We start from the raw sequence: 22,139 nt of genomic DNA on the forward strand, positions 1-22,139 counted from the left end.
GAGGCCTGGGTTCGATTCCCGGTACGGGAAAGCCTTTTCATTCACTAAAGTGCATACTGGAAGTAATGAAGTATGATGCTTAAGTAATTCCAGATGTGGAAATTACATTAAAAACATTGAAGAATAATGTAATTACTATCAATATCTTCCCAACTTTGACATGAAAGAGATAAAATCAGTTAATATTCTAAATTACTACCTTTGCTAGCACACTGAATAAATTGATGTAATTTTCAGACTATACTATATTATGAATAACAAGAAAACAAGTTGTAGTGCTGCAATGTGGTTGGTTCTGCCCCACTGATGTGGGATCTTACTCTGGTCCTGAGTAGTCTCACTTGAGCGCCATTAGATCCACTACTACAATCGTCAGTCAAGAATATGACTGAATACATTTTTCCTGTTGGTCTTGGCTTCTTCGAAGAGAATTGGAGAGCTTAATATCCTAAGTTATGACAGTAAACAAACTAGAAGTTGGGGTCTGTGGTCTTTGAATTTATCCTGGAATTCTTGACTAAGAATTAGAAGCCCTATCAAACTATCCTGTTAAATTGATTAATTGAGTCATAAGACATTTGCAAATTGGTTTTCTACCATTAAGGAATATTACATCCTTATTGAACATGAATGTTTTGTAATTCACAACTATCTATATAACATTTTTGATAACTGTCTAATTATAAAATTCAACATAATATTGTCAACACTAGCAAGTAGACTTTAGCTTTTCAGAGTTAGTATCATTAAATATTGTTTATAGTTTTGGTACCCAAAGTAAAAGAAGGAGTGTAAGTTAATAAAAGGAAAGAATTTTTTGTGTTAAATGTTAATGCTTAAGTCTTGTGGTCCAGTGGCTAGGAAACGTGGCTCTCACCCGAGGCCCAGGTTCGATTGCCGGTACGGGAAAGGCTTTTCATTCCCTTCTCTCTGTACTGGAAATAATAAAATTTGAATCTGGGATAATTACAGATGTGGAACTTACATCAATCATAAAAGAGGAATGTAACCGCTATCAACATCGTCTCACCTATGACACAGATGAGATACAGTAAAATTAAGGGTGCTCTGAAGCAATACCTGTGCTAGCACACAGTTAGCTTAATCTAAAATGAACAAACTGGAATAAAATTAAAACTATTCTATTATGATTGACAAGAAAACAAGTTGTAACTGAATACCTTAATCCAATGATAAAAATGGAAATCAAAGCATTTTTGAGATATATTATCAAACTCCTTTTACGTTGATAAGTTATAACAGGGAATTTTCTAAACAATTTATGCCATTAAGTAATATTTCATAACTTTTTAAGAGAAAGATTGTTAAGGTAAAGCTGTATCACTTTATCACTTTGGATAACAGTGCAATTTCAAAATACAGCCTAATTTTGTCAACACCAGCAAGTAGGGTTTAGCATTTCAGAGTTAGTATTATAGATATTGTTAAAGTCTTTGGTACCAAAGGAAAAGAGAAAGTGAATAGGTTAATTAAAGGAAAGAATTGTTGCTTATTGGGGGTAAGTTTGGAATATATTGTTTACAACTAATGCTTGAGAGAATAACGTTGCACACTTACCGACTAAGCTGGAGGTCGGATCACGCTTTATTTTGTGTTAAATGTTAATGAGCATGTCCCGTGTGGTCTAGTGGCTAGGATACGCGGCTCTCACCCGCGAGGCCCGGGTTCGATTCCCGGTACGGGAAAGCCTTTTCATTCACTAAAGTGCATACTGGAAGTAATGAAGTATGATGCTTAAGTAATTCCAGATGTGGAAATTACATTAAAAACATTGAAGAATAATGTAATTTCTATCAATATCTTCTCAACTTTGACATGAAAGAGATAAAATCAGTTAATATTCTAAATTACTACCTTTGCTAGCACACTGAATAAATTGATGTAAATTTCAGACTATACTATATTATGAATAAGAAGAAAACAAGTTGTAGGGCTGCCATGTGGTTGGTTCTGCCCCACTGATGTGGGATCTTACTCTGGTCCTGAGTAGTCTCACTTGAGCGCCATTAGAGCCACTACTACAATCGTCAGTCAAGAATATGACTGAATACATTTTTCCTGATGGTCTTGGCTTCTTCGAAGAGAATTGGAGAGCTTAATATCCTAAGTTATGACAGTAAACAAACTAGAAGTTGGGGTCTGTGGTCTTTGAATTTATCCTGGAATTCTTGACTAAGAATTAGAAGCCCTATCAAACTAGCCTGTTAAATTGATAAATTGAGTCATAAGACATTTGCAAATTAGTTTTCTACCATTAAGGAATATTACATCCTTATTGAACATGAATGTTTTGTAATTCACAACTATCTATATAACATTTTTTATAACTGTCTAATTATAAAATTCAACATAATATTGTCAACACTAGCAAGTAGACATTAGCTTTTCAGAGTTAGTATCATTAAATATTGTTTATAGTTTTGGTACCAAAGGAAAAGAGGAATTGAGTATGTTAATAAAAGGAAAGAATTTTTTGTGTTAAATGTTAATGAGCAAGTCTTGTGTGGTCTAGTGGCTAGGATACGTGGCTCTCACCTGCGAGGCCCAGGTTCGATTCCCGGTACGGGAAAGGCTTTTCATTCCCTTCTTTCTGTACTGGAAATAATAAAATTTGAATCTGGGATAATTCCAGATGTGGAACTTACATCAATAACATAAAAGAGGAATGTAACCGCTATCAACATCGTCTCAACTATGACACGGATGAGATACAGTAAAATTAAGGGTGCTCTGAAGCAATACCTGTGCTAGCACAAATTTAGCTTAATCTAAAATGAACAAACTGGAATAAAATTAAAACTATTCTTTTATGATTGACAAGAAAACAAGTTGTAACTGAATACCTTAATCCAGTGGTAAAAATGGAAATCAAAGCATTTTTGAGATATATTATCAAACTCCTTTTACGTTGATAAGTTATAACAGGGAATTTTCTAAACAATTTATGCCATTAAGTAATATTTCATAACTTTTTAAGAGAAAGATTGTTAAGGTAAAGCTGTATCACTGTATCACTTTGGATAACAGTGCAATTTCAAAATACAGCCTAATTTTGTCAACACCAGCAAGTAGGGTTTACCATTTCAGAGTTAGTATTATTAGATATTGTTAAAGTCTTTGGTACCAAAGGAAAAGAGAAAGTGAATAGGTTAATTAAAGGAAAGAATTGTTGCTTATTGGGGAGTAAGCCTACAAACTACTTTGTTGTCGTTGTTTTTTGTTCTTGTTAGTTGGGTAGAAAAGGTCTGAGGAACACCCTAAAAAGTTGTGAAAAATGTGTTTAGCACTGATTTTAAGATGCAGGATTTTGTGGATAGGATATTTATGACCTGTTTATAAGAATATAAAAGTAAAAAATAAATAATGTTAATGTTAATCATTACCGAGAAATTATTTATAAGATTTTATTTATATATTTTAATTTTTGTATTTGAAACAAAGATCTATTTGTACATTCGAGGACGTTTTCAATTATGTTAAGTTTGGAATATATTGTTTACAACTTATGCTTGAGAGAATAATGTTGCACACTTACCGACTAAGCTGGAGGTCGGATCACGATTTATTTTGTGATAAATGTTAATGAGCATGTCCCGTGTGGTCTAGTGGCTAGGATACGCGGCTCTCACCCGCGAGGCCCGGGTTCGATTCCCGGTACGGGAAAGCCTTTTCATTCACTAAAGTGCATACTGGAAGTAATGAAGTATGATGCTTAAGTAATTCCAGATGTGGAAATTACATTAAAAACATTGAAGAATAATGTAATTTCTATCAATATCTTCTCAACTTTGACATGAAAGAGATAAAATCAGTTAATATTCTAAATTACTACCTTTGCTAGCACACTGAATAAATTGATGTAAATTTCAGACTATACTATATTATGAATAACAAGAAAACAAGTTGTAGGGCTGCCATGTGGTTGGTTCTGCCCCACTGATGGGGGATCTTACTCTGGTCCTGAGTAGTCTCACTTGAGCGCCATTAGAGCCACTACTACAATCGTCAGTCAAGAATATGACTGAATACATTTTTCCTGTTGGTCTTGGCTTCTTCGAAGAGAGTTGGAGAGCTTCATGGCCTAAGTTATGACATTAAACAATCTAGGGGTTGGAGTCTGTGGCCTTCGAACTTGTCCTGGAAATCGGGACTAAGAATTAGGAGCCCTATTATACTAGCCTGTTAAATTTATAAATTGAGTTATAACAAGAAATTTACAAAACAGGTTTCTACCATTAAGGAATATTATATCCTTTTTGAACATTAATTATTTTGTAATTCGCAACTATCTATTTAACATTTTGTAATTAACTGTACACTTATAAAATTCAACTTAGTTTTGTCAACACTAGCAAGTAGACTTTAGTTTTTCAGTGTTAGTATCATTAAATATTGTTAATAGTTTTGGTACCAAAGGAAAAGAGAAATTGAGTATGTTAATAAAAGGAAAGAATTTTTGTGTTAAATGTTAACGCGCAAGTTCCATGTGTTATATAAAGACTGATGTATGAGATATTGTTGTATGTCGTGCCTTGACATTCCTTAGAAATTGGTGATTCATCATTCAACTTCCCTGGAGACAGAGAGTCTGAGCGACAGGTTAAGAATGCTGATGTATCTTTTTTGGTGGCGTGATGTCAAAGTTTCTACCTAGCAAATCAGTACCATGGGAGCTTGTCCAAGGGGCCTTTGAAAACTGGCTGCAACCAGTTACCTGGGGCGTGTGCATTCCGAACTTTTGAGTGTGAGTTCGTATGTAGGTACAAGCTATGTCCATTCAGAATGGCAGGTAATTAGCCAGAAGGATGGAGACGGTTGCCTTGGAGAGAAAGAGCCTGGATGGCTCTACAACGTGTTTTTATTTCTGCTTGTGAGATTCTGGGCTGAGATGGGTAAGAATTACTTTGCTTTAGACTCAGATGTGGCTTAACTGTATTTTTGATATTTTGTAAAGATGTTCTATTTCATTTAATCTTTTCACTTTGTCTTTACAACTGTGTGTGCTTATCAGTTTGTCCCTCCTGTCTTTTTAACAGGCAGATCTAGTGGAGGGGACTGTATTCTGGTAGGGGAACTATATTTTGGAGAAGGGATAAATGGTGTGACTAATTACTGATTAAGACTGTTAAAATACCGGGGGTTCTCTGAGTATCTGAATTTTGAGTTATCATTCCATTTAATTATCCTGTAAGAATCTGAGTTATTCAATTAATACTCTGCTTCCAATAAATGTCTATTTTTGTAGTTCCGACTCTGATTTGGTGACCTTAGATAATGAAGGAGAGAGAGAGAGAGAGAGAGAGAGAGAGAGGAAGGCTATTGCCAGAGTTGGGTATCAGGAGAGAGAGAGAGGGGGGGGGGAGGGACAAGGTATTGCCAGTGCCTACCGCTTTTGGCTTATCGCTACCTAAGTGAATAACGGGGGCCGGTGGCCCCGTTATTACATGTGGTCTAGTGGCTAGAATACGCAGCTCTCACCCGTGAGGCCCTGGCTCAATTCCCGGTACTGGAAAATCTTTTCCTTCATTTCTTTCTGTACTGGAAGTAATAAAACTTGAACCTGATCTAAATCCAGATGTGGAAAGTACATTAATAACATAAAAGAGGAATGTAACTGCTATGAATATCGTCTCACCTATGACATGAATGAGCTACAATAAAATCAAGAGATGCTCTGAAGCAATACCTGTGATAGCGCACAGCTAGCTTAATCTAAAATGAACAAAGTGGACTAAATTACAGCCTATACTCTTATGACTGACAAGAAACCAAGTTGTAACTGAACACTAAGCCATTGGGAGAAATAGAAATCAAAGTATTTTTCATACATATTATAAACCAAACAGTCCAATTACAAAGTACAGCCTAATTTTGACAACTCCAGAAAGTAGGATTTAGTATTTCAGAGTTAGTATTATTAAATATTGTTAAAGTCCTTGTTAAAGTGAAATTTTGTTGGTTAATTAAAGGAAAGAATTGTCGCTTATTCGGGGAGTAAGTACAAACTTCTTTGTTCTTCTTTTTAGGTGGGTAGATTAGTTTGTCTTTTCTTTGTTTGTTTTTCTCTATTTCCTCATTTTAGTAAGCAAAGCTTTCACTTAATATATATCAAGAGTAGTGTGACTGCCATTTATTTTTTACTATTATGGTACTTCCCGTGGCTGTAATCTGTACCCTTGGCGGACTGCATGATGACTGGCTTGAGTCACTCAGTCCTACCGACCCTGACGCCTAGTAAATGGTGTGACTATATCACTACATCAATTTCATTGTTTGTCTTTTTCATCCTTAATTTTTATTTGTACACAGGAATCTATAAAAATTCCTAAGTGGGTACAGAAGAAGAAAAAGGTTGGGGACCCTTGGTCTACAGCAATGAAACAGTGCATTTTGTATTTAAAGAATTTTAACGGCTCAGTTGTATCGTGTTTCTTTGATCTCTCTTGTGTAGATTGAACCCTATCTTTTGGAAAAGAATGATCTTTTTGACAAACTTACAACTCTTATTGCCAAACTAATCTCGTGCCGTCTCATACCCTAGACTTCGTTTTAATATACAAAGAAAATTAAAGAAAACAAGAAAAAAGTTTGTTTGGTTGATAGAACGTTTTCAGTGTTAGAGTAAAACGAATTTTTTTTTCTTTTTTTTTAAGAGTTGTTTTTTAGTGATATTGAAAGTTAACGTCAAGGTGAAATACTACTGCCTTTTGTTATGTATTGTGTTCTTATCCAGATAGCTTAACTAAAAATTTATTCCTGTGCAGGGTCTCGAACCGCTCTCTAGCAGATGAAAGCCGCCTATCCCAGTAACTAAACGACTCTTATTCATAAAGTATTTTGGCATTTATTTGTCAAAGTACCCTTGGGCTCCTTCTGGTGCCTCTGCACTTGGAGCCAGAGCCAAAATAGCACAGAGTGGTCGCCCTGCGGTGTGGCACCAAATTCCTTCTGTTGAGCCGTCTGTTTTCGTAATCGTGAAGCATGTGGTTCAGTGGTAGATCCTCTCTCTCTCTCTCTCTCTCTCTCTCTCTCTCTCTCTCTCTCTCTCATATATACTAGTTAAGCCTGTTTTAGAGCAAGTAGATTTATAGTAGTAATTACAAACTTTATTTCAGACAATTTCTTTGGGCAGTTAGTGAATACGTACATATATACTAGAAGTAGCACAAGTACCATAAATAAGGATGTAGCCAGTATCTTCGAAATTAGAATTAGATGTTATAGTATAGTATAGGAATGCTGATAGGTAATTCCCCTAAGTAGTCTTTCAAATTTATCAATATGATTCTTTATCTGTTTACGTGTCAAGGTAAAAAATGCCATTTGCTTCCTTGTTAAAGCTAAGTCTCGGTTATTCTTCTTGATAATACATGGTTACTGTACGAAAGCTGACGATAACGTGCCCTCTCTCTCTCTCTCTCTCTCTCTCTCTCTCTCTCTCTCCTCTCTCCGTGAAGCCAGGGTTTCATGCAAATGTTGTCTTTCTCATGGGACACCGAGTTAAGTGAAAGCAACTGTGCAGACTCGAATATCCCCATAAACGTCATCTGTCTGCTGGGTCTGAGAAATTGGGACTACAAAGAAGCCTGTTGTTACAACATATAGGAAATTAAAATAAAAAGTCAACGAATCTTAAAAGTCTTGTCATTACTACAATTCTAGTTTTATTACCAGGAGGTTGTGATATCAGCAATAGTAGCTTCTAGCAGCAGGGTATACTAGAGTAAAAGTAAGTATTATGATCAGTTATGTAAATAATAGTTTAAATAGTAATGTCAACATCTTTATAACTGCAGCCGCTCTCTCTCTCTCTCTCTCTCTCCTCTTCTTCTCTCTTCTCTCCTTCTCTCTCGCTCTTCTTCTCGTAATGAGGGGGCGTCCAGCTGTAATCAACCCATGTGGGACCAGAGCATAAATTTTCAGCTACTAGCACGATTTAGAGCAGCCTTTAATGGCGTAGTTGTTTTAACATTTTGTATATAGGCTGGGGGACTTACAGCGTTTACAGCAGATGCTTATACCATATTGTCACAAGTAGATGTTACATTCGCATATCGTTATACCTTTCATAAGAGGTATAGTAATGGAATTTGTTTCGCGTCCCAATTGCGCAAAACACTCCTAAGGTATGACTATTTTTATTGAAGCATTCTAATTACAAGTCTTAATTCTAAAAAGAAAATTTTTGTTTTTTTTGTATTTCATTGGAGACGTTTATAATGCTAAACCAGTTCAGTAATTCTCTCTTATTTATGGAGTAGTACAATGCATGCGAGATGCATTGTACTACTCCATACAAACTACTTTGGTGTTGCTTTTCTTGTCGTTTTTGTTCTTGTTGGGGGGATAGGAAAGCCTAAAAAGACATGAAAAAGGTGTTTCGAGTTGAGTTAAAGACACAGGAATTTTAGGATAGGATATTTATGATATTTATCAGACTGAAAATGTCAAAAATAATGAGTATGTTAAACAGTGCAGAACAATTATTTCTAGTAAAATATAGCTTATTTATTTTAATTTTCGTTGGTGAAACAAGGCGCTATTTACCTAGATTTTAGCACGTTCCCAGAGTAAGCCGGAGGTCGGATCACGCCTTGTTACAGTACATCTTGCATGTTGAAGTGGACAGAGTATACCTCCCACGACCTAATTTTGTTTTATTAACAAGTATTTATTATAGTTCAGATTTAATGACAGATGTTTAGCCACTCACTATACAACTCTTGCCCTGTCAGAGGTTTCTGCAGTCATTATTTGTTTAGACAGTTTATATTTTATGAAAGGATGAAAAAAGTTATATACCAAATTTTAGAGGGGTGGTTCAACAAGTAGCTGGCCTGGTAGAACAGATTATTAAAGTGTTGGATACATGTTTCATTGTAAGTTCATTTCGGTTATCAGCTGACTGTGTGTGTGTATGAACTTAGCTAAGATGTCCTGCTGTAACTGGGGTTAATATTACGTATCAAATCGTAAGTCTTCTGTAAAAACCATGGGTTCGTTCATAGCGTCTTTTCGGTCCATACTGCAATATAGTTGTCTTCCAGTGAGTAATAGTTACACTTATTATATACTTTCTATCTTCATTTGCTTGCAATTTGCGACTACCGACCCCGTGCAGCTTCATTGTGAAGAACTTGTATACACTTCCATTGAACGTCTATCATCTTTTGACCTTGTGTCAAATTGATGATTGGGCTAATTAATGGAGATCATTCACGGGGCGTAATCCTTTTAAGAGGACAAGGGCAGGCAACTACTGGGCGCATTAAGATAATGGAAGAAGTGAACAAGGGGGCGTTGATAGTTCTCGGTTTTATTTATGTAAATAGTTTACGGGAAAAACTTTGTTTCCTTTGTTTCTATTTTTGTTTATCTTGAACATTTGTAATTTCTTATACTATAGCTGGTTTACTTAAGGAGGATCCTTGGGTGATTCCTATGCCTACGAGACGTTTGTTTGGCGGCCGCTGATTGGCTGGGAGCTGCCTACCTCCCGGTACCAGCCAATCAACTGTCACCAAACAAAGGTCTCTTAAGCATAGGGTTCATCTAAGAATCTACCTTAAGTGAACCATCTATAGATGCTTGCCTTATTTATTTGCCATTTGTATGAATTCGATGGGACATTATCAAGTGGTTGAGGTCTACTTGCAAACAAAAACAAAAACAAACAAGCAAAAGAAAATAAAAAAGTAAGTATCGTGCTGTACCAAGGACAAGGAGCAGGAAATGTTCTATCAACGATAACTGATTCACTTAAGGTAGATTCTCGGATGAGCCTTATTCTTACGAGACGTTTGTTTGATGGCTGCTGATTGGCTGGTACCGGGAGGTAGGCAGCTTCCAGCCAATCAGCGGCCGCCAAACTAACGTCTCGTAGGCATAGGGATCACCCAAGAATCTACCTTAAGTGAACCAGTTAGAGTATAAATGGCAGTGGTGCTTTTATTGTCTTTGAATCTTCGTGCTTGCTCTTAGAAGTGTAAGTTCATCTTCTTATGACTACATGTTCTAAGTGTTTGTCTGTCTTGCCTGTATCTGGCTCTTATATAGGAGCATTTCGTTAAAATTTATTGGACTTCCGTTAATCTAAGCAGTGAATTTGTACCTGATACTTAGTTGAATATACTAGTAAGTCATAGCCAATATGGACATGAGGCTACCAGCATCTTCCAAAATACTAGTTGAAAATCAGATTTATACGACTTTCAGGACCCACTTCTCTTCTTTCAAATTGCTATATCTGCTTCTTAGAAAATCTTGCATTGTTTAGATGCCACAAGTTCTCTTCATCCTAGTGATATGTTTGCCTGATTTGTTATTGTAAATCTTACTTTCATAAATGGGATTCTTCATCATCTGTCTCTTAGCTCGACTACATTGAATCAAAGGCAATTCTTTGCTCAATAACTTTGGCTTTCCCTTATTCTCGATACATTTTCACTTTCACCAGGTGGCTCCTTTTTTCCTAATCTCCTTAAGTACTATTCCTGTTTGTGCTCCTTGCTCGCAGGTTGAATAACATAACATATCAGACTACTCATAACACCCGTTCTCATGAGTTTTCCTTGACAGTTATAACTTTTCATTCTTTATAGAGTCACGTCTGTTGTTTTCTAGCATCTCCTCTAGCAAAGGGGGAAAAAGCCCATTACATCATAGCATAAAGGGAGAAGGATTACATGTTCACATGGTCTTTGACCTACCAGGCAGGTTTGGCGTACACCTGTGCTCCTCTGTTTTAGTGCTACCAATTACAGGTAGGGTATGGAGTGGACCATCAGGGTATAGTGAACTCTCGCTGCCCATTGTAGACCCAGCGAATTTCCAGAATACCTAATGACATTTTAAATATTCTCATTAAGTTATCCTTTACATTTTTCTTATTTCAACTTGTTATGGATCCACTGTCTCTTCCCCTGCTCAGCTCTGGACCTGTGTTCATTCTGTAGATGGTCCTAACCCCTGTCAAGAGGTCAAGGCCCAGGTATTTTATCTACACTATTATTGACGTGACTAAACCCAAACCCCGGGATGCTAGATTGATAAAAAAAGTATTCAAAAGGAAATATATATGTTTGGTATAGCACATGTATCCCAAGTCCTTGGACTATGAAGCTTTGTTTGATAGCATGAAAATTTATGACTTAGTGCAAAGGATTAAGTTAAAGTTACATCTGATCATAAACACTTTGATGTTTGCAATATTCTCTCAGATGGTGCTGCTGCACATCAAGATTTTACTTACTTTATGGAAAAACCAAAAGCAGATTGTGAGTGCAAAGTTAAGATTACTGAATTCCATAATGCAATAGATGTCTAAATACTAATAGATTTGTTTTAACTTATTTACCTCTCGAAATGCTTCAAGTTTCATGAGGGATTTTGCTTCATGGGCTAACTTCATTAAAAGCCTCTGAATGTCTCCAAAAGTAGCATTACTGGCCCAAACTTATAGATACTATTGTAAAAACATTCCAGTCAAGGCCAGTAATGATGCACAAGTGTTGTAATGACTAAATTCAAACCTCCAAATAGAAATAATGACGCAGTTACTCCTCGCAGATCCGTCGAATAAGGAGGGAGGACGTATTGAGCAAAGGTCCCTCAAGACTTCTCAGAGGGAGACATTTTAAAAAAATGTTTTCCTCATGCTTATGCATTTAAGAAAATACGTAGGAGCATCAATGACTTATTGACATTCTCATCCAAAACTTTGTATGACCTCGATATAATCTGGAACAAGATGTCCTTAAAAATGTAAACTATATAATAAATAGTAATTCTACAACAAAAACTGACGGGATCTAATACATTCCCTTAATAAAGAGAAAAAAACTATCATAATAGAATCTTAAGTGATTACATTTCGTAACTACTTGTAGTCAACGCATGAGTAAGAGTTCAGAAATCCAGTTTGGGACTTCATTGCGTGTTCTTAGGAAGAGTTTGAGACTGCGGGAAGGGAGCTCTAAATCCATGTTCTCATAAACGTTTTGGTAAAGTGTATAGATAAATAATTTATACCGTATATGTATGGCCAGTACAACTTCGAACTATAGTCCTTTCTCTGGTAGTTGGCTCTCCATTTTTTCCCTTACTTTGGGAATAAGCCTACAAACTACTTTGTAGTTTGTTGTCCTTGTTGGGGGATAAAAAAGCCTAAATGGTCTGAGTAAAAGGGACAGGAATTAAAGATATTTATGATTTATTTATTAGAATAAAAATGTAAAAGATAAATAATGTGCATGTTAAACAGTACAGAAAATTATTTATAATAAAATATAACACTTGAAACATTCGTTGGTGAAATAAGGGGGCTTTTTGTCCGTAAATTTTAGCACGTTTTAATTTATTTGAATTACTGAATTTAGATGCTGTATTTCTGTTCAACTATTTTGTGTTTCCACTTATAACTGAAAATATATGAACATGTTTAATTTGTGTCCTTTTTATTTTATCCCTGTTGTTAATATTATGAGTAGACTAATTATGTTTATTAATTACGAAGACCACTTCACGTTAAGTTAGGAGTATAATGTTTACAGCATGAGAGGAAAATCTTGCACTCTTCCTGAGTAAGCAGGTGGTCGGATTGCGCCTTGTTTCTTTTGCTGCAGGTACTATTTAATCACTTCTTCTCTAAGATGATTAGGGAGATTTCTTCGCCCTTTCTGGTTGCCACATAACTCTTTGCTTTCTTTTATTCTTTGGAATTATGCAATTAAGGGATAGCTGGGTCTACTGATGTATGGTTCTGTCATTCTGCTCTCAACCTTTGCCATTGTCTTCTAATCTTCCAGTTCTCGTTACTTTGAAGCTTTGCATGAAAAAGTATCTTCCAGTTCCCGTTACTTTGAAGCTTTGCATGAAAAAGTATCTTCCAGTTCCCGTTACTTTGAAGCTTTGCATGAAAAAGTTAAACTCCATTCTTAACTGATAAGTTTTGATGTCTTCAGTATTTGTGACAGACTCACTGATATAAGATAGAGTCCAAGATTGTGGTTTCGTCATTTCATCATTCTGTCTCGTGGATACTTTTGAAATTTTATCCTCTTTTTCATTTAACTGGAGTTAAATGTTTTTTCATATCTTGTCTGCATTTTTTTACATTGCCTCTCGTTTAGTGTGCCGCCCTTAAGGATTGTGTATTTGTCATGTATCTATTTAAAGTACCAGAATTGACTTTTCCAGTGAAGTTATTCCTACAAACATTTCATATTTATGGTAACATCCATAAACCTAACAAATTTTGCAGAACTACTATTTTGACAGCTTAAAGTGAGTGAAAGGCGAGTGTGCCTACTATAGTAGATTCACATCAACCGTGCATTTGATGTCTAGGCCAGTCACTTACGACGCTTCTGATTGGCTGTTGATAAACCAATCACAGGGCTGGAAACTTAGTCCCTCTCGAGAGTTTACACAGGTAGGATGTATGTTCTCCATCGCCTGAAAGACGTATCCCTCAGGAGAAGTGGAACATAGATCCTACCACGTGAACACTCTCGAGAGACTGAGAGTTTCCAGCCCTATGTTTGTCTTATCAACAGCCAATCAGGAGCATCGTAAGGTACTGGCATAGACATCAAATGCATGGTTGTTGTGAATCTACCATAGTAGCAAAACCAATATACATTTTTAGTAGTATAATAATTATACTTGTTAGAACAAAACTTTTCCCGTGCCGGGAATCGAACCCGGGCCTCGCGGGTGAGAGCCGCGTATCCTAGCCACTAGACCACACGGGAGATAATCATGCTTAGACGCCCAGAATTTAAATGTTGCCAACAGAGAAAACGACCATCCGGGCATCTTGTTTGAAATAGGAAATGGGAAATTAGGCCTTCAGTACTTTCATAGTAAATGAATAATTAATTGTGCCGTTAGAGAATAATTGTTTTTGTGTGCTGTTAGAGAACAGTTGATTTTACTTCTATGGTTTTTTTATACATTCACTGTGAAGGAATTGGTTATTAATGTATTTATTCTTGTACAAGTAATGTGAAGAAAATTTCATAAATGAATCCAGGAGTCCTTCCATGTAAGAGTAAGGGTTGCGAGTTTCTCTTGCTCTGCATTCAATATAGTTTTTAGGAATCTCGTGTTATTTCATTTAGAATTCAATAATAAATTTGTAACACTTCTTGTACAATATGCACTTTAAAAATGCATTTTCCACACGCAAATCGCCCAGTTCGAAGTAATTTTCATTATCATTTTGATGTTCCCTTGTGGGATCATTTAAAAAGGCCGTCGAATTCGTTATTAAAGTAATAACAACCAGAAAAATGGATGATTAGTCATTAGCATTAATGAAGGGACCGCATTTTCTCAGTTCTTGGAAACTCGTCTTAGTCAAGGTAAAAGAGAGCCTTGGTCTCAGTATGGTATAATACTTAACAATAATTTCTTGACAGGCTGCATAAAAAGAAAGAAAGAAAAAAAAACTTTCCGTCTAAGATAGACTTGGAAATGGGTGTGAAAACAGTCTGCTTTTGAGTTATTTTTAAAGCGATAGAATTCCCATGTCGGGAATCGAACGTGGTCCACATATCGTAGCCAGTAGACCACGTGGGAAATGTCAGACTCCAAGTGACGCAGAGATCCTCGTGCCAATTGATGCCAAAATAGAAAGTGTTACGGCTACCTTGTGCTGGGGGAGAAAACGGGAACCGGGATGCTTTGTAGTTAGAAAACAGCAGATTTTTAAGTCAATGCTTTTCTATTTTATATTTTTTGGGCACTTTATAGTTATAAAAGTTACTTTTTAGACAATGTTTTATAATTTTTCAGAGTAAATAAATGCAGTTAATCAGTCGCTGACAGTAGATACAGAGTTATTCCATGGACCTTGTTTTTTAATTGAGAGATCAGCTTTTGGACAGCTTTCACATTCATTTCATGAATATTGTACGGGTTGAACTCTGAGAGAAGAAACAGTATTGGAAATGGAAAGGTTTATCGATCGTAGCTCATATTTCTTTTTGTCGGGCTCGTAATTCAGTGTGATGTATATATTTTAGCAGTTTTGCTGTTTGATTTGAAGGTCGGAATTGTATGTTATCCTAAATGTCATTTTACGTAGAGGCTCCTCTGGGATGAAGCCTTGTGACCACAATGCAGATAAAAAGTTGTTGGTGATGTCAACATCTTTATTGGCGCCGAAATGGTATTAATATGGTATCATGAGTTTTTGCTGACAGAGAATTTGTTAGAATTTTATACTACTATTATTTAATGTTTAATTTATGGAATCGTCGTGGGTTTAGTAGATACTTGGATAAATACTTTTGTCAGTCACTGACAGCAGTTGGAACGCTACTCTCTAGAAATTAATATTTTTAAGCCTCTCTCTCTTTCGTAAGATGAATATTTATTAATTGAACTCTGGATGAAGAGACTCACTGAGTCTATGAATATTTGTATGTAGAACTCAAAATTTTATTGTCATTCTCTGTGTCTAATGTTGTTAGATTGCTTAATTTTTCTAACCTAACCATTATGAAGTTCAGGATCAAAGTATATACGTTGCTCAGGATTGCTTATAATCATATTATTCATTTTTTGTAAAGATGAAAATCACGTTTTTCATGTGAATGTTGTAAGGTTTCCATAGTCAATAATTTTATTGTTTATGGTGTTTCCTAGTGAGCTTTTAGTAAAATTTACGGATAACAGATAGAGCCATAATTCTTATAGTAATATCCTTAATTATTAACTACCCAGTAATCAGAATGTCTGCTTAGAAAACTCAACATTTATATGAAAGTTCATCCTTGTTACAGAATATTGAAACCCATATGCGATGGCATCATTTTATAGAAGTGGCCCATTAGGGAAAACGACTACACGTACGCTAAAACGAACTCGGGCCTCGCAAGTGAGAGGCGACTAGCCTAACCAATAGGCCACACGAGATAAAATTAGTAGAAATGAAGTTTGCTCCATTACAGAAAACGACCATATGGCACCATGTGCCAGAGAGAAAACGGGAGTCTAATACTTTGGAATTTAATAGCAAATCGATATCTTCATGGAGACCTGGTTTTAGCTAATATTATAAATGCATATATAGTCCGCTAGTCGTATGATTTTCTTCCAGTTTGTAATTCATTATTGTGTTCTATCAGCCTTTCCGTTTACTGTCTTTACTGTCAAGATGTATTTACAGATCATAATACGTGTTGCCGGTGTTTTTGTTGTTATTATCAATGGTGCTCGTTTCAAGCCAAGGTGTTTAGAAGTTATTCAGATGAAAAAAAAAAAAAAATACGTCACTAGTCCAGGAGAAAGATCATTCGCTAATGGTACAGGGACAAATACTTTCATAACTACCTTGAAACCTACCATTATTATAGAATAATACGTATTCAGTCTTGACGAGTATTATTTAGTTCTGATTACCGTAGGTTTTCCTGTAAGCTAAGTCAATCAACCTTTGTGGGCTCAGTACCCGGGTGGGTGATCAACCAGAGATGCCTTATACCAAGTGTATGGGGGTGTATGGGAGTAGCAGCCTTATCCCAAACGCACAGGAAGAGAAGGTTGACAGCCGGAGGGAATCCTTTTAATGGGTCAAGAAGGTTAACTGAATATATATATATATATATATATATATATCCTATATATATATATATAATTATATAATATATATATATGTGTGTGTGTGTGTGTGTGTGTGTGAGTGTGTGTGTGTATCGTATATATGTATATATATATATATATATATATATATATATATATATATATATATATATATATATGTCTATGTGTGTGTGTGTGTGTGTGTGTGTATGTGTGTGTGTGTGTGTGTGTGGTATGTGTGTGATGTGTGTGTGTTATATTACTGTTCCTTATGGAGTTCTTTTTCTGAATTAGTGATGTGGTTAATACCAGTGTTGTACTATTTCGTAAATGTACATTAATTGAGGCATAATTTAGTAATCGATTCACTTTTGAGTGCGGTCATTAAAATAAAAGTTGCTTGTTTAGCCAAGAAAGGAAAAAAGCTCTGAACTAAGCATCAGAAAAATGTAATGTTATTTTAGAGTATATTAGCATATTTTAAGGAATCTATTCAAACTAACAGTTAACAACACTGGGGAACAGATATTACCTCAGTGGACTCTTGGTTGCGTTGTAATGCAGTCTTTGACGTCAAGACCACTTACATTCATTTAAGTAATTACTATGTTATCGCTCTGCTGATGAAAATTTGTTCGCCTTTTTTTTAGGATGATTATCTAGATTAAGCTGCCCTTTTTTTCGTTATGTGCGTGTCAGCTAATCTCTCCCCTCTCTCTCTCTCTCTCTCTCTCTCTCTCTCTCTCTCTCTAACACATGGAATTTTCCTTCGTGCACGAATAGGAAAAACACGAAAAACAGTGCATACCAAATTAATAATGAAGGCGAAGAATAATTGGTGTGCAACAGAAGCAGTTCGCAGTCGGAGTAAAAAGGAGATTCTGGGTTAGAATTAAGAGGGGGAAATTTAGGAAAATCAGATGCTTTCGATGAGTAAGATAAGGGAGATACCCAGTTGTGACTTTTATGGCCACTTATGTTCTTTGTTTATTAATACTTGCAGCTATATTTTTCATTAAACTTGCAGCTGTACATTTCTTATAAAATGGGGAAAGGTATATTACAAATGTCAGCCCTTGCGAAGTGGTAATCTATAAATAGAAGCTTACCTCTTTCATGAATTCACCAAATGATAAAAATCCAGTATCATTTGTTATCGGGCCATTGCTTGATTTGGTGGCACTGATTCCCTTAGTATTATAACTGCGTTTAGGTCATACCCTTTAACGGGTGAGTAAAAAAAAAAATAATAGTTTGATTAAGAAAATAGTTTTAATTATTTATTTTTAATCCTTTCCGAGATATCAGTTATTGTTCTCCCGTTAGTTTCAGTAAGAACCAGTTCGAAAATAAATTACAATCCTTACAAAGCGAATTCAGTTACCGCTATTAGAGAATTATCGCTTTGAGGCCTGTTATGTTATTAAGCATGTTTTTTATCTACATTTATAGATTATCGTGGCTTAACCAATGTAAAACACTGAAGTTTAGATAACATATTCTACCTACTTTGTCCTTCTGCTATGTTGATTTCAATCATTTCTATTGGATGAGTAAAATTACTTGCTTTCGTTAATCTTTCAAGAAAAAAATATTTTTATAAAAAGTTGGTGATGTGATGAGAGAGAAATCACTCTTTTAACGGATTTTGGATATATATAAGTTGATATTCATAGAGAGAGAGAGAGAGAGAGATTACCCCACAGGTCTTTCCCATCACTAAAGCCGGATCTACCGCCAGGGTTGTCAGGGTCGGGCATCAAAAGTAATTTTTAACAAAAAAATTCAGAAAAAAAAACTTTTAGAATCAGTAAGGAAATAAGACTTGTAATTAAATATTAATTGAGATCGAGGTCACATACCGGAGTATATGCGACTTGTGTTCAGGTGAATAATGGGTTGGTGATTATAAAGGAAAGGTGCTTATTCCTACTCCAGCGCTAATGGATTCAGTTTCATAAACACCTCTCTCTCTCTCTCTCTCTCTCTCTCTCTCTCTCTCTCTCTCTCTCTCTCACATTATTTTATTTTATTTTATATGTACATATATATAAAAATCACAGTAGATGCACGGTACTTCATTAAATAAGCGAATACCACAGGAAAATAATAGGCAGAAATCAAAGCGCCTCCGTCTTTAGTAGGACATTGTCAAGACGAAAGCGCTTGGATTTCAGCCTATTATTTTCGTGTGTATTCGCTTATATATATATATATATATATATATATAGATATATAATATATTAATACATAATATATATTATATAGTAATATATATATATATGTATATATATCATATATAGACTATATATTATATATATATATATATATATATATATATATATGTGTGTGTGTGTGTGTGTGTGTGTGTGTGTGTGTGTGTGTGTGCGCGTGCGTGTATGTGTATGTATGTATAAAAGGACAAGATATTTTCCCCTGTTTTAGTCACCCTTCAACTATGAACTGAATAGCCTAGTATTTTCTTCTCGACGGTTCAAAACCTAATATAGATTTTTTTTTATGCTAATTCGCTACCCTTTCTTAAAATGGCATCAGTCCCGATCTCCCATTTATTTTCTATGCCCAAGCGACTTCAACATATTTTATTCCGTTGCTACGTGGTCACTGTCTCACGCTACACTTACATCTTGATTGGCACTCTTGCTAACTACGCGTTGACATCACATAAATATTTTGAATAACATTCGATTGGAGAGTCATGTTTGATTAATGGTAATGCACCCGACAGTGTATATGACTGCAGATTTTATTCTATATTGACACACACCTTGTTTGAAACTATGACTTTCACATGCAGACGTTTCCTTTCACAATATGGGTGCTTGAGATTGAAGATATTAATGCAAACAGCTAGTCCACTAAAGTGCTTGATATTAAGATAGCAAAATAATAGGAAATTCAGAATTAGAAATGTTCAAAACCGATATGAACTTTGAAGTAATCATGGAGAAACGCCTAAATACAACAGATCGAATATTAGATATGGTGAAATTAGAATTGAGCCACCTAACCAATCTAACTTCATGAAGAAATAGGGGAATAAATCGATAAGGCAGACTACTATAACTGTCTCCATAATGGTCTACCAAGTTGCAGGGTTGGAAAACAAATTCCAACGGGATGTAGTTACACACTTCCTTAATAAGTTTGACCTGTTAAAGGAAGGTGGGATTCAGTATGTGTTCTGACTTGTATCTCGACGAACAAAATTAATTATGCAAAAGATATTCTGCATAGGTTTATCACTGAAAGGTAAAGTACATGGAGACAGTGACAAGCGCTACGATGCAACAAAGACATTGAGAAACAGACGGTACCGTTGAATGTACGATGCTCAGTTACAAGGATGGTGGCGGGCATTGTTATCGTTGACAATACAACTGCCCTACCCATATTTTTAATATTCAAACAACTTCACTGTTATGTTGAAGTGCATGATGTTGAAGAAGTTGATGCTGCTTTGATCATCTAATTTTTTACCATCACCTTTTACACACTTTATACCCTTCAGTGTTCTGGCTCCTTTTCATAGGTGCTCAATTCCTCGTGTGTTAGCAACGTCGCCTCTGTTGTGTATGTTTGTTTTCACGCTTTCCATCCCTCATCACTTCTGAACCAGTGTCTCCATCCAGAGAGCCTAGTGACTGACTGGTTCTGCTCTGTCTCCTCTAATCTTCAACGACTTGAGCTTTTCGCCCGTATCTGAGGTTAACCTTCTTGTAAACAGTTCGTGCTCGCACGCATATATCTACTTCTATGTACGTATATGTAAACAAACGTAAGCACATGTATAAATATGTGTGTGTGTTATATATACCTGTATATATATATATATATATATATATATATATATATATATATATATATATATATATATTATATATATATATATGCTGTATGTGTGTGATACTGGGGAGTAAGCGTCCAGGTAGGCCTATATTGCCTGCGAGGGAGAGACTAACGAATTACTTGTCCCAATGTTGTTGTTCACCATTTCAACCCATTTGATGTACTAGTTAGCTTTTTATCTTTCAGTGCTTGTCCTTTCCCTTTTTTTACCTGTACACGTGTATTGTTTATTGTTTTTTGATCAGCTGCACCTTCACACTTCACAGGTCATCCGGTGTTTTGTCCTTAGATCACGTTATAATGCCCTCATTGCCATTCTCAGGCATTGCATTCGATATCTTTCACCTCCTTTTGTTATTTATCCTAGTCTCTCTTGCCCTTGGAGGATCGAACGCTGTCAACATGATCTGTGTCAAGGTCGTTAAAGTGATTTTGAAATAATGATTTTATTTTTTACCCTTCTTTTTTGTCGTAGGACTCAGAGAAGTAAATGTGGCCTGCATACATTTTGTAAACCTACATGAAAATTTGTTTTCGTATTGATTATTTAACACTATAAAGTTTTTAATCCGATTGGTGATTTTTACTTTACCTTCTCCCCCACCCCCCAAAAAAATAAAAGAGTAAAACAAAACAAAAAAAAGTTTCTAGAAATGTTTATCCATGTCAGATGTAAACAGTAAAGGAACGAAAGTAAATCAGTATCCGTTTCTGAAAGTGGTAGTGGGTTGGGTCCATATAGCGATTGCCCCTCTCAGGAAATGTTACATATGTTAAAAGGGACTGCTTCTCCTGAAGTACATTCCCTGGGGTGAACTTGTACTTATGGGTCAGGACTGGTTATAAAAAAAGTGCTACAGTTGTTTGGTTGCAGAATACCAGAGCATCTACATTCTCTCTCTCTCTCTCTCTCTCTCTCTCTCTCTCTCTCGCGCGCGCGCGCGCGCGCGTACACACATGCTTTCACTCTCTGTGAATTAGATGTTTTGTTTAGTGATTATCACTTAAGGAACAAAGTTGGGAACTTCCTTTGATCGTAGTTTTTAATTGAAATTTTGTTGCCTTATTACGGTAGCATAGTTTCTAACATAGACCCCTTAAATAGAAGGACTAGTATCTTGCACTCTCGGGTTGCGAAACTTGGGTCCCACTATTTTATGACGTAATATGTTCACTGTATGTAAACAATGATTTGTATGTATGTAAACAATTATTTGAATGTATGTAAACAATGATTTGTATGTATGTAAACAATTATTTGAATGTATGTAAACAATGATTTGAATGTATGTAAACATTTTTTACATTTATTCACTTTTAGTGCCGTATGTTAGTCATAAAATGGGCCTATTTAAGGAGTTTATGTTTTAGTCGAAAAAGGAATGTAATCTAGCAACATATTGATAAACTAATTGCCAAAACTGTCTTAGACCATAATTGATATAATTTATTTAATTTTGTTTCAGGGGTTTCTACTAACAACGCACAATGCCTAAGAAGTGTAATGTCTACGGATGTCGAGGAAATTACATGGATGAACCATACACCAAAGTAGTATCATTTCCAACTGATGAAGTGGAGCGAAACCGTTGGATCGATGCTATGCCAAATGAGCGTTCCAGTTTGCTACAGCTGAAGCAGATCTATGCCTGTGCTCA

At 35.7% G+C, this 22,139-nt stretch overlaps 1 long non-coding RNA gene and 3 other non-coding genes across 5 annotated transcripts; 2 read left to right on the forward strand and 2 right to left on the reverse strand.

Annotated features, from left to right (window-relative positions):
• Window positions 1-4,152, reverse strand: LOC135202083 (uncharacterized). Of its 2 annotated transcripts, none has more exons than XR_010311679.1 (3): window positions 3,557-4,152; window positions 1,579-1,732; window positions 1-56 (listed from the first exon to the last, which is right to left on the reverse strand). It is a non-coding gene; the product is annotated as an uncharacterized LOC135202083 (long non-coding RNA). The 2 variants fall into 2 exon arrangements; XR_010311680.1 differs by lacking the exon at window positions 3,557-4,152 and adding an exon at window positions 1,997-3,298.
• On the forward strand, window positions 1,635-1,706 carry Trnae-cuc (transfer RNA glutamic acid (anticodon CUC)). Its single transcript has one exon. It is a non-coding gene; the product is annotated as a tRNA-Glu (tRNA).
• On the forward strand, window positions 3,613-3,684 carry Trnae-cuc (transfer RNA glutamic acid (anticodon CUC)). The gene has a single exon. It is a non-coding gene; the product is annotated as a tRNA-Glu (tRNA).
• Window positions 4,153-13,703: 9,551 nt separating the features above from the next.
• Trnae-cuc (transfer RNA glutamic acid (anticodon CUC)) lies at window positions 13,704-13,775 on the reverse strand. Its single transcript has one exon. It is a non-coding gene; the product is annotated as a tRNA-Glu (tRNA).
• Window positions 13,776-22,139: the final 8,364 nt, after the last annotated feature.

Source organism: Macrobrachium nipponense, chromosome 30 (assembly GCF_015104395.2).
Source record: "Macrobrachium nipponense isolate FS-2020 chromosome 30, ASM1510439v2, whole genome shotgun sequence".
Lineage (NCBI taxonomy): Eukaryota > Metazoa > Arthropoda > Malacostraca > Decapoda > Palaemonidae > Macrobrachium > Macrobrachium nipponense.